A 13,711-nucleotide genomic window follows, 5' to 3' on the forward strand; every position below is an offset into this window, starting at 1 on the left:
GCAACCCATGTTGTGACTTGTAATTACTTAAACTAAACAAACATGGTAACCCAAGCAAAGCTCCAAGGCATTATTCTGTAAAATGTCACCCTTAAAAGTGGTCTCATTAGCCAGAATAACCAAAATAGTGTAGTTGTGTGGGGACTAAAAGCCAAACACTGTCTTGAAGGGCGAGTTTCTGAAACATAATGGAAGAATATGTTCTGCATTTACTAAGATTTCCACTAAAGATATGGTCTTAAAGTCACCCAAATTAAACCTTGCTATTTTCCCACATAGTTTAGTCTCATTACAGTTAGGCTGTAATCACATTACACAGCATATATTTGATGTATTTATGTACAACCTTAAATGTGCTGTCAGGCTGGATTTACTGAGCTTGTTGTAAAGACAGTAGCAGTATAATGGTTCACAGATTTTTTTAAATGCTTTATCAGTGGGTTGATAAAAAAAAGAAATACATAACACCCATCAACAATCATTAATGAAACATTCTCTCTGTACCCAACACATGGCAAGGAGCAAAAGAGCTATTGTTTCATGTTTACCATGTAGTGATTGGCACCACGCTGATTAGATGGTAGCACAATGTGTGTGTGTTTCTTACGCTGGCATCAGTGGCAGGCAATAACAGAGATTGATAGCTGAGTTAGGACGGCCATTTGGGGCCTTGATGTACGGCATTGAATCTCAAGGGATGAAGCCATCGCAGCTACACTCTGCCGCCCTGGGCCGGTGGTCACAGTAATCGGGAGGAGATGTATTTATAAAGTGCCCTGCTCAGCAACCCTGCTCATCCCAGTAAATCTGAGGGAGAGCTGAAAGCGAAAATGTCACAACCCAAGGACACTACAAGGAGCTGCCCCTGCTACTGCCAGCAGGTAATTGGGGTGTCAGTATTTCCCAGAAAGCATTTCCTGCTATCACACCTTTTGGCTGTTACCTAGTGTAGCAGCTTCCTGTCAGTCTATTACAAAAAGAGGCCGTGAGAGAAGAATAAAGACAAACAAGTCAGGTGGGTAGAACACGTGATGATTAAATCATTTAAAGTGCACAGTGTGAAGACTTTGCACTCATACAGAAATTCTTATAATCAGCCTGGTGAATTATGATCGATCTTCTTTGAACAGATGCCAATGAATTTAACGTCACTAATAATCTTAATTTTACCAAGTTATCCTGCCAAGTTGGATTCATTTTCTTGGAAACTCAAATATTATAAATATACTGTATAAATGGGGTGCGTGCATTAAGGTAGCTTGATGTATATACGTCTGGTGCAAATGTATCCAATATTTTAGCCAACTAAAGATTAGTTATTCATCACAGCTGTCCTGCAGCTCTTGGTGTTTTACTCGCTGTGCAAATTGCTTTGGTTTAAGAAGCCAACCCAAACCTCACATGGAGATATTGATTGTGTCTTATGACAAAATCTATATGAAATACATAGAGGTATTGAAAAGGGAGCTGAGAAAGGAGTGAAGCATGAGAAAATAAAATAATATTTTGGTGCTTTCACGGCTTAAATGCGTATACCCCCAGTGTATTTACATAAATCAGAAAAATGCATCTTGTAGTATATTCTGGAAAAAAAAAAGCCATTGTTTTGATTTGCCTTTATCAGCCTGAGAATCAATTGCAACATGCGAAATCGTTCCATAAAACCTGCCTAAATACGTCAGAAATTGGATTACCTATTTAAAAAGATGCCACAAAGATCTGGCGTCAGGACAAAGTAAATCTATGGGGAAACACTAATGTGTTGTAGAAATTACACAGATGTCCTTTCAATTAAGTAATTAGAAGGAAGGGGAAAGGATAATGATGCATGCTTGCATGTGCTTAAAACATCCATGTCTCTTCATCCCTTGCCCTGATGCAAGGCTGCCACTTTAAACTTGCATGACTGATGGAGATCAAACAAACACTGATGTGTAAATGAGGACAAGAATCTACCATGTAGATGTAAGAGAGAGAAAGTTGGCCGTGTTCATACTGCACACTGTGAAGACCGTGTTACCATCCCACCAGCTGCAGTTGGGGGATGGCATTTCAAACACCAGTTTTTCTTCCTCGGGGAACTAGATGGTTTAAAGTCAAAATCTCTCAAATTCAGAAAACAAATCCCCATTTCATCCTACTCATTGGATTCACTTGCAGTCTTTGTTCTCATTTAATTTCAGTCTTATAGACCACGATTTACAGTAAAAAGACAGATGCACACACACACATTACATACATACACTCACCAGCCACTTCATTAGTTACACCTATTTAACTCCTTTGCACTTGTTAGTGCAAATATGTAATCAGCCAAGCACATAGCAACACTGCACTGCATTTATACATGCAGACATCATCAAAATGATATGCCGATGTTCAAACTGATCAAAATGGATAAGAATTACCAGGCTGCATTACACCCAGGACCAGATCCACTGGACACATCACACCTGTTCTTAAACAACCCACTGGCTTCCAGTTCACCTATGCATTAACTTCAAGACCCTCCTCACTTTCAAAGCTCTTTATAACCTCCTTCCTCCATACATGCTTGAGCTTCTTGGTACATACCCCCCCTCTTGCATTCTTCACTCTTCTATGTTTCTCTTCAGTCTTTTCCATCTACTTGCCTGACTACTAAGGGCCTTTGTATTTTAAATCACATCTCAAAACCCATCTGTAGACTTGTATACCATTCATTACAAAAGATTATACTCTATTGTTGCCCTTGTGTAGTCAGCTATCTATTGTCAGCTTAGACGTTTTGTTTTGTGGTTTTATATGTTATTTTAATCCTCATTTAATTGTTTACTGTACTGTTGTACTTATGTAAGGTGACCATGAGGGTTTTGAAAGGTGCCAATAAATAAAGTGTATTATTATTTTTTATAAGAGAGGTGATTTAAGTGACTTTAAGCGAGTGATTGTAAGTGTTAGATGAAACAAGTAGAACGCAGCAGCACACGATAACAGCGAAAGTCATTCCTGTCGGCTCAGAACAGAAAGAGACCACAGCTTGCACAGCCTGACCAAGATTGGAAATGTGAATGAAAAACATTGCTTGGCCCGATGAGTCGATTTCAACTTTAATGCTGTATGCAACATGTGAAAAATTCAGTAATTACATTACAGTTACAATTATGTCTTATTACTTAGGTAAAAAAAAAAAAAGTTAATTCTGCAGACATTTGCACAACAGATCCATAGAAAGAATAAAAATGAAACGAACATTTCTTTCTGTGAACTTTGCTGTAATCAGCTGATTTCAGTTTGTGTGTGGAAGGAGGAAAATGGTGGAGCAGAGTGGAGATATGGGCAACATCTTTATATTTATTGCACAAAAGTGCAAGTGCATGATGTAAACTGCCTCAGGACAACATCTACATCCAGTTGCCAGCACAACTATGGCTTGTTTTCGAGCATCTACACAGACAGCATATTAATACAAAGCTTAGCGAAGAGCCCAGAGTGATGTTAAAGCTGAGTGTATGCTGACCCTCGGCCTGGCAGCCAGACCCGGAACTTCAACGGGTAACAAAGCCCCTTTGAACCAGCTGCGTGTAATTTAAATGCTACAACCTACCTGAGGATTGTTGCTGACCAAGTCCATCCCTGTGTGTTCAGTATGTCATTATCTGATGGCTGCTTCCAGCAGGATAACCCATCACGTCACAAAGCTCAAATCATCTCAAACTTGTTTCTTGAACATGACATTGAGTTCACGGTCTTCACAGATTTCAATCCTGTAGAGCACATTTGGGAGATGTGGTGGGGAGGTCCACATGATGGATGTGCAACTGAAAAATCTGCAGCAACCGTGTGATGCTGTCATATCAGTGTGGACCATCCTGTACAATGTAGGCAAAAGAGGATCAAGATGTAGTTAATGAAGTTGCTATTGAGTAATTACTTTATTTCTTCTTCCTAGTGTATATAAAAGCAATGTGATAACAAGTCAGCTTCACACAGAAGCTGCACAGGAACATATCAACAATAAATAATGAAACCAAAAGAGCAACCCATACAGACTGCAGAGGAATTGCTAAGGTCCTGGGTCAAAAAGAGATCTCATGTTTTGCAAGCAAACATACAGGATGATGGCAAATAGTCCACAGTTATGAGACAACATTTTTAAGCCTTTCTGACTGGGGATCTTTCTGATGGTAAATGACAACCAAACTCCCAGTTGAGAAATGTGTAGGGTTTTTGTTAGTTAGTTTGTTTGCTGATATATAAAAATATAAATAAAATTTAAACCTATAAAAGAATCTAGCTTCCTTCCTGTGACTGGCAAAAAAGCTCAGTGTTTGCTATTATTAGAAAAATCAAGTGGATGATTCACTCACAAGTCAATCAGTCTTATCAGACATAGTCAGGTTTACAGACAAATAATATTTATTTGGTACCTGGTGTTCAGGTTCGGTTGTAACAATATTTTTCTCTGTTTAGAGCAAAATTGGTTATGTGATTATTTTTTATAACATTATATTATTTATAACATTTAACATTGTTGTTCCACAGTAGTTCAGAAACTTTGGATGGGTTGTGCTACATAATTGAAAACTTTCTGACAAAACTGGAATAACACTGAAGGTTCATTTCTGATGAGCACATATCAAAAAGAAACTGCAAATTAAGGAACATCTTCTTGTTGTACAGATACAGTATATTAACTCAATAGGCATGACATTTGGGTTTCTTATAGTGCTTAAACACTCAAGTGCTCCATTACTCTAGTAGTACCTGAGTTCAGCCAAGAATCCTTAGATCCTCCTTTACGAAGTCTATCTAATGCTAATGATACATCCCCCAATTTGGAAATCAGAGGCCTCATAGAATAGCACTGCTAATAAGTAAAAAAAGATGGATACATATATTATTATCTGACATAAATTAATAATGACTTTTCCCCCTCAAGTTTCAGCCATTATTAATATCCATCCATCTACTTATTCAATTCAGGTTCATTGGTGGGTGGGTGGGGAGGGTAATCAGCTGTATAATGATTAGAATTACTCAGATTTGTTTTGTTTTTTGTTTACAGGATTTTTTACATTTACAAAGCAAATTACACAGCATAATTGTAATTCCTCATCACAGCTCCTCCACAAGTTTACCCCTCTGACAGACACTCACTGGTGACTTTAGTGGGTACACTTTGCTAGTACTGGGTTTGACTCCTTTTTACCTTCAGAACGTCCTTGATTGGTTGTGACATGGATCCAACAAAATGCTCAAAACATTCCTCAGAGATTTTTGTGTAAGTTGAATTGGTAGCACCATGCACTTGCTGCAGATTTGTTGGCTGCACATCTGTGACGCATATCTTCCAATTCAATACATTCTAAAGACGCTCTGTACCATATGAGTACAGTGAACTCAATGTCATGTTCAAGAAACCAGTATGAGATCATTTGGGCTTAGTGACATTGTGTATTATCCTGCAGGAAGCAGTCATCAGAGGATGGGTATACTGTGGTCACAAAGGAAGCAGCATGAATCCTCAGGTAGGCTGTGGTGTTTAAAGAATACTGAGATGGTACTAAGGAGCCATAATTGTGCCAAGAAAACCAGCACCACCAGTTTGAACTATAAAGAAATTCAATGCAAGATGGATCCATATGTCCACGCTGTTTATGCTAAATTCTTACTGTACCATGCAATTTTTTTTCCAATCTTCAGTTATCCAATTTTGTGCAACCCATAGTCATTGTAACCATGCCTTATTGCTCTTAGTTGAGTGGCACCAGGTGTGGTCTTCTGCTGTTGTAGCCCATCTACCTCAGAGTTTGACATATTGTGCATTCACAAATACTCTTCATAAACTGGTTGTATTATTTAAGTTTATTATTTAAGTTATTGCTGTCTGTTTATCTCCTCGAAGCAGTCTGCACTCATCAACAAGACATTTTCACTCAGCGAACCCAGAAAACTCACCGGACTCTACAGATGATGATTGTGTGGGGAAATTCCTGTAGATCAGCAATTTAAAAATACTACAAATAGACCAGTATTCTGGCACCATAAAAAAATTTCCCCCACATTACTCTAATCAAGACAACCATCCAACTGAGACTGAAGATTCACACACCAGTGCACATGTCACCAAAGTGGACTAAACTGTAGAATTATTATTACCATTGTGGTTAAACCCATGGGCAGTTGTCCAAAGAATATCTAACACGATTCACCTGGCTGATAGAAGTATAAAATAATTCTCAAGGTAGGAAATGTGGTATATGTACCTTGGCAAGTGTGCTTGTCAAATATAGGCTTTGTGCGATTATTTTAAGTACTGAAGTGAATGGCTTGATGGAAATAAATCTCATTTGTGGCTCTCTGTCAAGCGTACAGAGCAGGGGATACTCAACCTCCCTTCCGTTTCTCTCTTGGATCATTAAATTCCTTTTTGGTCATGGTAAAAGTGATTTATTGCTCCCCAGACCGCCACTGTCTCCTCACATTAGCAAGAAACAAGGCAACATCATTGCATGAAGTGGCAGGGACTTTAAGACTATTCATCATTTTTTTAAAGTGTAGTAAAAGATGTGTTTGTATGAAAAACAAGAAATTTTTTTCATTAGAATCAGAATGACCACTTCATGTTCTTTGAAACTGCAACAAGATCCTGCAGTCATAAAGCAAATCAGAGCAGATCAGAACTTTGATGATTAACGTTGAGAAGTTACCTGCTCCAGTTCTGAAAGTTTTTCTTTTTTCTGTTGCTTTTCTAGATGATAACCATATACGAGTCACAAAGAACACAGTGAAATATACACAATTGAAAAGAGCAGTATTTCAGTAGACACACTGGGAGCAGACAGAGCTGAAACACTGTGATTACGATTTTCTGCCACCTGCTTCTTAAAGCTTTTATCCCAGAAAATGTTCAGCAAGAACCCAACTTCAGCTGATGATTTCAGGCTTGAAAATAGTTTCTCATGTGACACTGATGTCATGTTAAGAGCATAATTTGTGCAACAATTTGCAGGAGAACACCAGCACGAGTCCTTATACAACACTGCACAGTGCCTGCATGCAACGTGTGACAAAAACAGGTTGATGAATGATGGCGTTAATAGATTTTTAATATTTGATTATGACATTTTTATGATGGTAGAAGTCTATGAAGTAATATTAGAACAAGTATTGCTGTATAGTACATAAGAAATAGTACTTGTTAGTAAGTAGTAGTAATAATAATGCTAATTAAGTTATCAGTTTGAATTGCACAGTCAAGCACGAGCCTGAAAATTATGTTTTTAAGGATGCATTAATGTGGATCACAGAACTTTCATAACTACTGACATTACCTTTCTTTTAATACTTTATTATGAAAATTTAGCATTACACTTTCCTCCAATCAACATAATGTTTTGGCTCTCATAAAATCTTCATTATGCTTTGCTTCTGCCTCTGTAAGCTCCATCTGAGCCTGACACGTAACAAAAGAACATCCATGAAAGACCATTATGGGCACACCACTTGAATCTTTAATTCTCCAGCAGGAGCTCCATCTTGGACTGACCTTTGAGAAATGACACAGACTGTCATGTGTTAGTGCCTGCAAGCTGTAATGACCTGAGAGTGTGCTGGCGCTCCCTCATTCTTTTTCTTACCTTTTTGATGTACTAGAGACAGTGGACATGCAAAGACACAAACTGCAAACACAAAGGCTAAGGATAAGGATAATTAAAAAATGATTAGTGTGCACCAATATATGAGTGTGTTTTCCCCTTTGCTATTCTTTCCTTGTGTAAGGATAAAGAAGGGAAGCTGTGTGTCCTGCATCATTTGCATTTATATGGTGCACATCCATTGAGTCTCCAGTGAGAGCTCCATGAGTTGTTTAGTAGGTGATATATGCGTCCAGGGTAGGAGGTGTGTTTGGTAAGTGTTGAGTGAATATATTGTGTGTGTCCCAGCGTGTGCTGGTGTGTGTTAAATTAAAGAATGACAAAGCCAGAGACTGCATTGTGAGTTATATAAAGAATTTGACAGTACAGCTCTAGCACCAGAGGGGCTGCTGATGTTGACGCAGGGAGAAGGGAATCATACCAAAACTCAAGTCACCTACCCTACTAAATGTGAAAAAGATGACAGATCTGTGCTGAGTTGAAACCCCAAATGTGTCAAATGGCCTTGAAGTCCAATTTCTGCCAATTTGGACCTCATTGTGACTTGAAATTTTGGTATGTAAAAACAAATGAGCTGGCAGGAAAGCACTGGTTCACTGGCACTGCACAATAATGACTGCACTTTTTTACCCTACCCACACACACCTACTATACCTACTCCTTATATACAATTACTGTACCATTGCACTATTGACTGTGGCAATTTAAAACACACTATACCTGTTGTTATTGCCTGTTGTAATTTCAATTTTTCTTTGCAATAATCTGATTTCTCATTTTGTAAGAAATGGTCCGACCCGACCTCTAGTCTGCGTGAAAAGAACGTCAGCATTGGTCCATCACTCATTCTTTGACACTTTGAAAGGTGTATCAAAAACTAAGAAAAAATCAATTCCAAGGAAACAGCAAAATGTGCTTTCAAAATTACCAATGAATATCATTTTCTGACAGTTTCACATGAGCAAAGGTTCATAATTTGAAATAACGCTTTCATTTATTTTGACGTTTTGATGTCGTGTCAATGGAAAACTCAAAAACCCAAAACAAGTAGACAACCACGGAGCTAAAAGGCTTGAATACAGAAGTGTAAAATCCAACTCTACAGCTTTCTGGAAACTGTCAAAAACTCAGCTTCTCAATATGACAAATTCAGCTGTGCCTCATGGGAGCTAAAATAAAGCTGGGCTGGTGAGTGTTATGCCTCTCTTGCTCTCTTCCTCTCACTCCTTCAGGGTTTTCTGTATGTCAGAGATGAATATGTGAAAAGAAAGTGTTATACTGGGCTGCAGGTGGTGAATAGAGGTATTAGTTTCTTAACCAGAGCTGATCCTAGTGCAAATGCTTCAAATCCACACAGCTCCATGTCACTCTCTTCATATATTCTTACCACTCCTCAGCTGTCTTTTTTTCTTCCCTTCCCTTCCTGATGTCTCATTTCAACTGAATCCACTTATTCACTCTTAGGAAAAAATATGCATACCTTCCACATATTTACATATTTGTCATCTTTTTCTCCCATTGTGTTAAATTTTCTCATTAGTGGTGTTTCTTTTTTGTGTTCTAAGAGGTGATTACTTAAACATTTAAGATGAATTGGCTTACACTGATAGTAAAATGGACAGTGTACACAAGGGGTCGGTGCTGAGAATGTTTAATTTAACCCGTTTCTTTTTGTTAACCCAACAATCATGCACTAAATGTTCTTATTTTGATTTTCACAACTATTTCATATATGTGTGTGTTTCTCATTGCATCAAACATTTACAGTTACACAACAGTCTGTCTATGCAACAGTCTGAAACCCCCACTTAGCAATTTAAATGGGATCAGAGGAGCTTAGAAGGGGCAGTTTCCCAAAGCACTTTGTGCAGTCAAACTGATAACTTTAAAGGTTTCAAAATCCTCTGTGTATGCGATAACACCTTCTCTTTTTGCAGCTCAGGGTGTTAAGATACACGATTTCTAAAGCATAGGTAGAGAAAAGATATACGAGCAGTTATCTCAGATACTTGAAATGAATGCCTCAGACTAAGACAAATCTCATAAATACAAGCTTGTGACTCTGTTTGATGATGAAAACAGTCAAACTATGTTTAATTTCTGCATACCGTGGACGTGAGATTACTGGTGGTTTAGCCACAGTTTTCTTTGAAGAGAGGAATGAAAAAAATGTGTCGTAGCAAAGTGAAATAAAAAAATTTATAAATGCAGCTGGTTGGTCAGTCTGTTATGCAAACAGTTCAATATTCAAGTTCCTGATTGGATTTTTATATTGTGTCACTACCAAATCAGACAACAACTACAGAGAACAACTGATGTTCAGGCATTTTATCCGTATTTCAGATGATACAGAAGTTAATCAACAGACACTTTTGGAAACACTTTAAAAGTACTTTGTTGGATCCCGCTTTTGTTCTCTGAACTGCCCTAATTCTGTGTGGCATAGATTCAGTGAGGTGCTGGAAACATTACCCGCAGACTGTCAGCGTCACAGCATCACAGTCACTGCAGATTTGTCATCTGCACATCCATGGCATCACTCTCCTGTTCCCCCACATCCCAAAGGCCATCTACTGAATTGAGATTTTACAGTGAAGACACTTTCATGTTCAAGAAACCAGTCGGAAATAATAGAGCTTTGTGATATGGGACATTATTCTCTTGTAAGCAGCCTGAAGATGTACACTGTGGTTATAAAGGGATGCACATGATCTGCAAGAAAAGTCAGGTAGACTGTGAAATTGGCCCAAAGTGTGCCAAGAAAATATCCCCTGACCAGCAGCAACCATGGATGCAAGATGGATCTATGCTTTCATGTTGTTTCCAGCTAATTCTGACCCATCCAAATGTTGCAGCAAAAATCGTTTTTCTGTTCTATTCTCCAATTTTGAGGAGCCATGCAAATTGTAGCCACACATTTCTGGTTCTTAGCAAACAGGAGTGACAGCTGGCAGGGAGTTTCTACTCCTGTAACCCAAGTTATTATGTGTATCACATTCGGAGATGACCTTCTGCATATTTTGGTTTTAAGCCTTACCGTAAGTGTTAATTTAAGTTACAATTTTCTTTCTATCAGCTTGAAGCTGTCTGGCAGTCATTCTCTATCCTCTGGCATCAAGAAGGCATATTCAGCGGGAGAACTGCCACTCACTGGACATTTTCTTTTTCAGACCGTTCGCTCTAAACCCTAGAGATGGTTGTGCAGAAGGTGCCAGGAGACCAGCAATTTCAGAAAAACTCAGACCAGACGTCTTGCACCAACAACCATGAGAAGCTCAAAGTCAAACCACCTTTCTTCCCCACTCTAATATTTGATTTGAACTTCATATTACATGAATCATAATAGAAATGCTAGGAGAAGAAACTGCTAATTTGTTTTTGCGTGGGGATTTTTTGGTGTTGTTGTCTTTTTTAGTTTAAGTACTTGGCGTACTCAGATTTTTGTTTTCCTGTACGGCAGTGAAATCATCTGGAAATCATCTCATTCCTAACTTTCTTAAAAGATGGGATGTTTCAGTGTTTTTAAACTATAGGTCTGGTCACCACTCTTTGTCTAACAGGTTTCAGCAGATGCTTCTTTTATCAAATATGTAGTATTTCCCCCCTTTTTCTAAGTGGCATTATTCTGTTGTCTGTGCACTTTTCAGTCAATCACTGCTTTTCCTGAGGTGCATTCAATAATTTATTCAAACATGGCTTGCAGCAATGGGTGATGACACAAAAAGGCAATATCATCTTACACAAAATGAGAACACGTTAAAAGGAAAAAGAGAAAAAAATAACAGGGCCTTAATGAGAAGTATTACACATTAATAATTACCTTAATTTTCTCACTTTGGAGAAGTTTGTAAAGGTTACTGGTAAATTTTGTGTTGCACTCGTAGCAAACGAGGTAGCACAGAGTTCAAGCTTCTGAGTACTTGGATTGGATTGCTTGAAAGTTTCTTTACTTTTACATGTTTTTATTATGCAGGTTAGATCTACATCATTTTATCAACTTCAACTGTGCAAAACTTCACTTAACTATAAAGGCAATAAAAGAATGTTGTTATAAATATAAGCAGACAGGTGTAAACAGCCACAGCTTGTTCCAGACAGTGCAGAACTAAGTGTTATGAGTCATCCTCCATAATGAAGTGAAAAAGCAGTAACTGGTCTGATGAAGATTACATCTCTTATACAGACCTATCAAGGGAGCAGTGTTATGACACGCTGAAATATAACTTGTAATAATTTTGTTCAGTATTCATTTCTGCTTTCATATTCACCTCAGACTCCCAGTTTTTCAAGAAGGAAATAATTTAAGGGAAAATAGATTTTTTAGATTTTGGGTTTTTTTGTGTCTTGTGACACAAGAATGTCACTGTAGCCTTTTCAGCTAAGTTCTAGGCAACGTTGTCCTTCTAAAATTTTACTTGCATATCTTTTTTAAATGATTGTCCCATTTTTCTACAAGAATAGACACTGATGATTAGAGAAACATGGATTAAATTATGCAATTATGGACTGTATAAGGTGGGACGTGGCTACATCATTAAATTGGTGCAAAGTATAAATTTGTTACATGAGATATCCACACTTGAATGTTAACTGATTTTCTTTGGTTAGGTTTAGAAGAAAAATCTTTGGTTGGGGTAAGGAAACATGGTTTGAGTTAAAAAAATAATTATAATAAATACATTTTGCCTCAAGGTACTGTAGACCTTGTTTACACTAAACCAGAGAGTATTCCTGATGTTGCTAGTGCCTAAACACTGCAATAAAAATTGAAATAATACTTCAGTCACTGTAAGTGGACAGTAGATAACATATGCCATCTATCAAATATTCGATATCTTTAGAAAAACAAGCATACTGTCAGAGTAAGTATGTACCATCATTCTGTGTTAAGACATATCCAGTAAGCACTCATCATGACTGAAAAATGTGAATTCCACAACCAGTTGGTGACTGGTTGCTAAAGGTTGATGTCACTGTGAAATTGCTAAAGATTCAGTCATGCAGGCATAGAGAGGTTAGTGGACCCCCTGATGACCACAGGTTGCTAAGAAAACAATGTCTATTCTCTGACCAGTTTACAAGTTGTCTCATGGTGAAATATAAGAGTCATATGTATGGTAACTAACTACTAACTTTTACCTTGAAGGTGAATGCTTTGTTTCTTGCTTACTGGTTACTACCACTCACCCAGTAGATAAGTAGTTCTGAACAATCCAGAATCTTCCATGCAAACTATGAGTGAGCACAGCAATCTGCTCACAACCAAATCAATCACTAGGAGGTTTCTGATGGAGCAGCCTCTTTGTGACTGATTTCAGTTAGCAACTGCCAGAAACCACTCCCCAACCATTTTGGGAATACACCTTTTCCCCAATGACTGGATGCTGTCCACCAGCCTTGACTGAGGGCATTACACAGGTCTTAATATCGTTTGTCACTCTACTAAATTTGGTCCGAAAACTTCTTTCAGGCAGCCTTGCCATGACTGCTATGACTCATGTACTCTTCCCCAAAACAAGGTGACAAATTATTAAAATGTACATAGATTCAAACTGTTTATCCCACAAGCTGTCATGAGTACACACAGGCAATAATTAGAAAGACAGTTACTAAGTTTTTTTTTACCATTAAAATAATTTCAATATTTGCATGAAATAATCATTTGAGTTGTAAACTCTGGATATATTTTTGTTTACAGTCATTAACAATGAAAAGGAAAACCACAGTGAAAGCAGTCTTGAACCGGTTGTGCAAATTTAGACTGAAAAGTAAAATTCTTCAAGTCCCATATCCCACCCGTATGTCCCTTGCTGTCTCTGTTCTCCACAGTTAAAGTCTCTTCTAGCATTGTCATGATCATTTCTCCATCACATCATGATTCCACGGTATCAACCTGAGATAATAAAGATTATCTTTTTGCAAATATACATGTCTATTCTCAGTATCAATGCAATATACCAGCACTGTTTTTCTATTTCTTATCTTTATTCTGTTCTCTGCTAAGATGAAGACTCCCACTTGGGTCTCATTAAAGTTTCAGCTAAAAAAAGGCCACTGTGACGCTGACCTTT

This window comes from Astatotilapia calliptera, chromosome 12, assembly GCF_900246225.1.
Source record: "Astatotilapia calliptera chromosome 12, fAstCal1.2, whole genome shotgun sequence".
Classification (NCBI taxonomy): Eukaryota; Metazoa; Chordata; class Actinopteri; order Cichliformes; family Cichlidae; genus Astatotilapia; species Astatotilapia calliptera.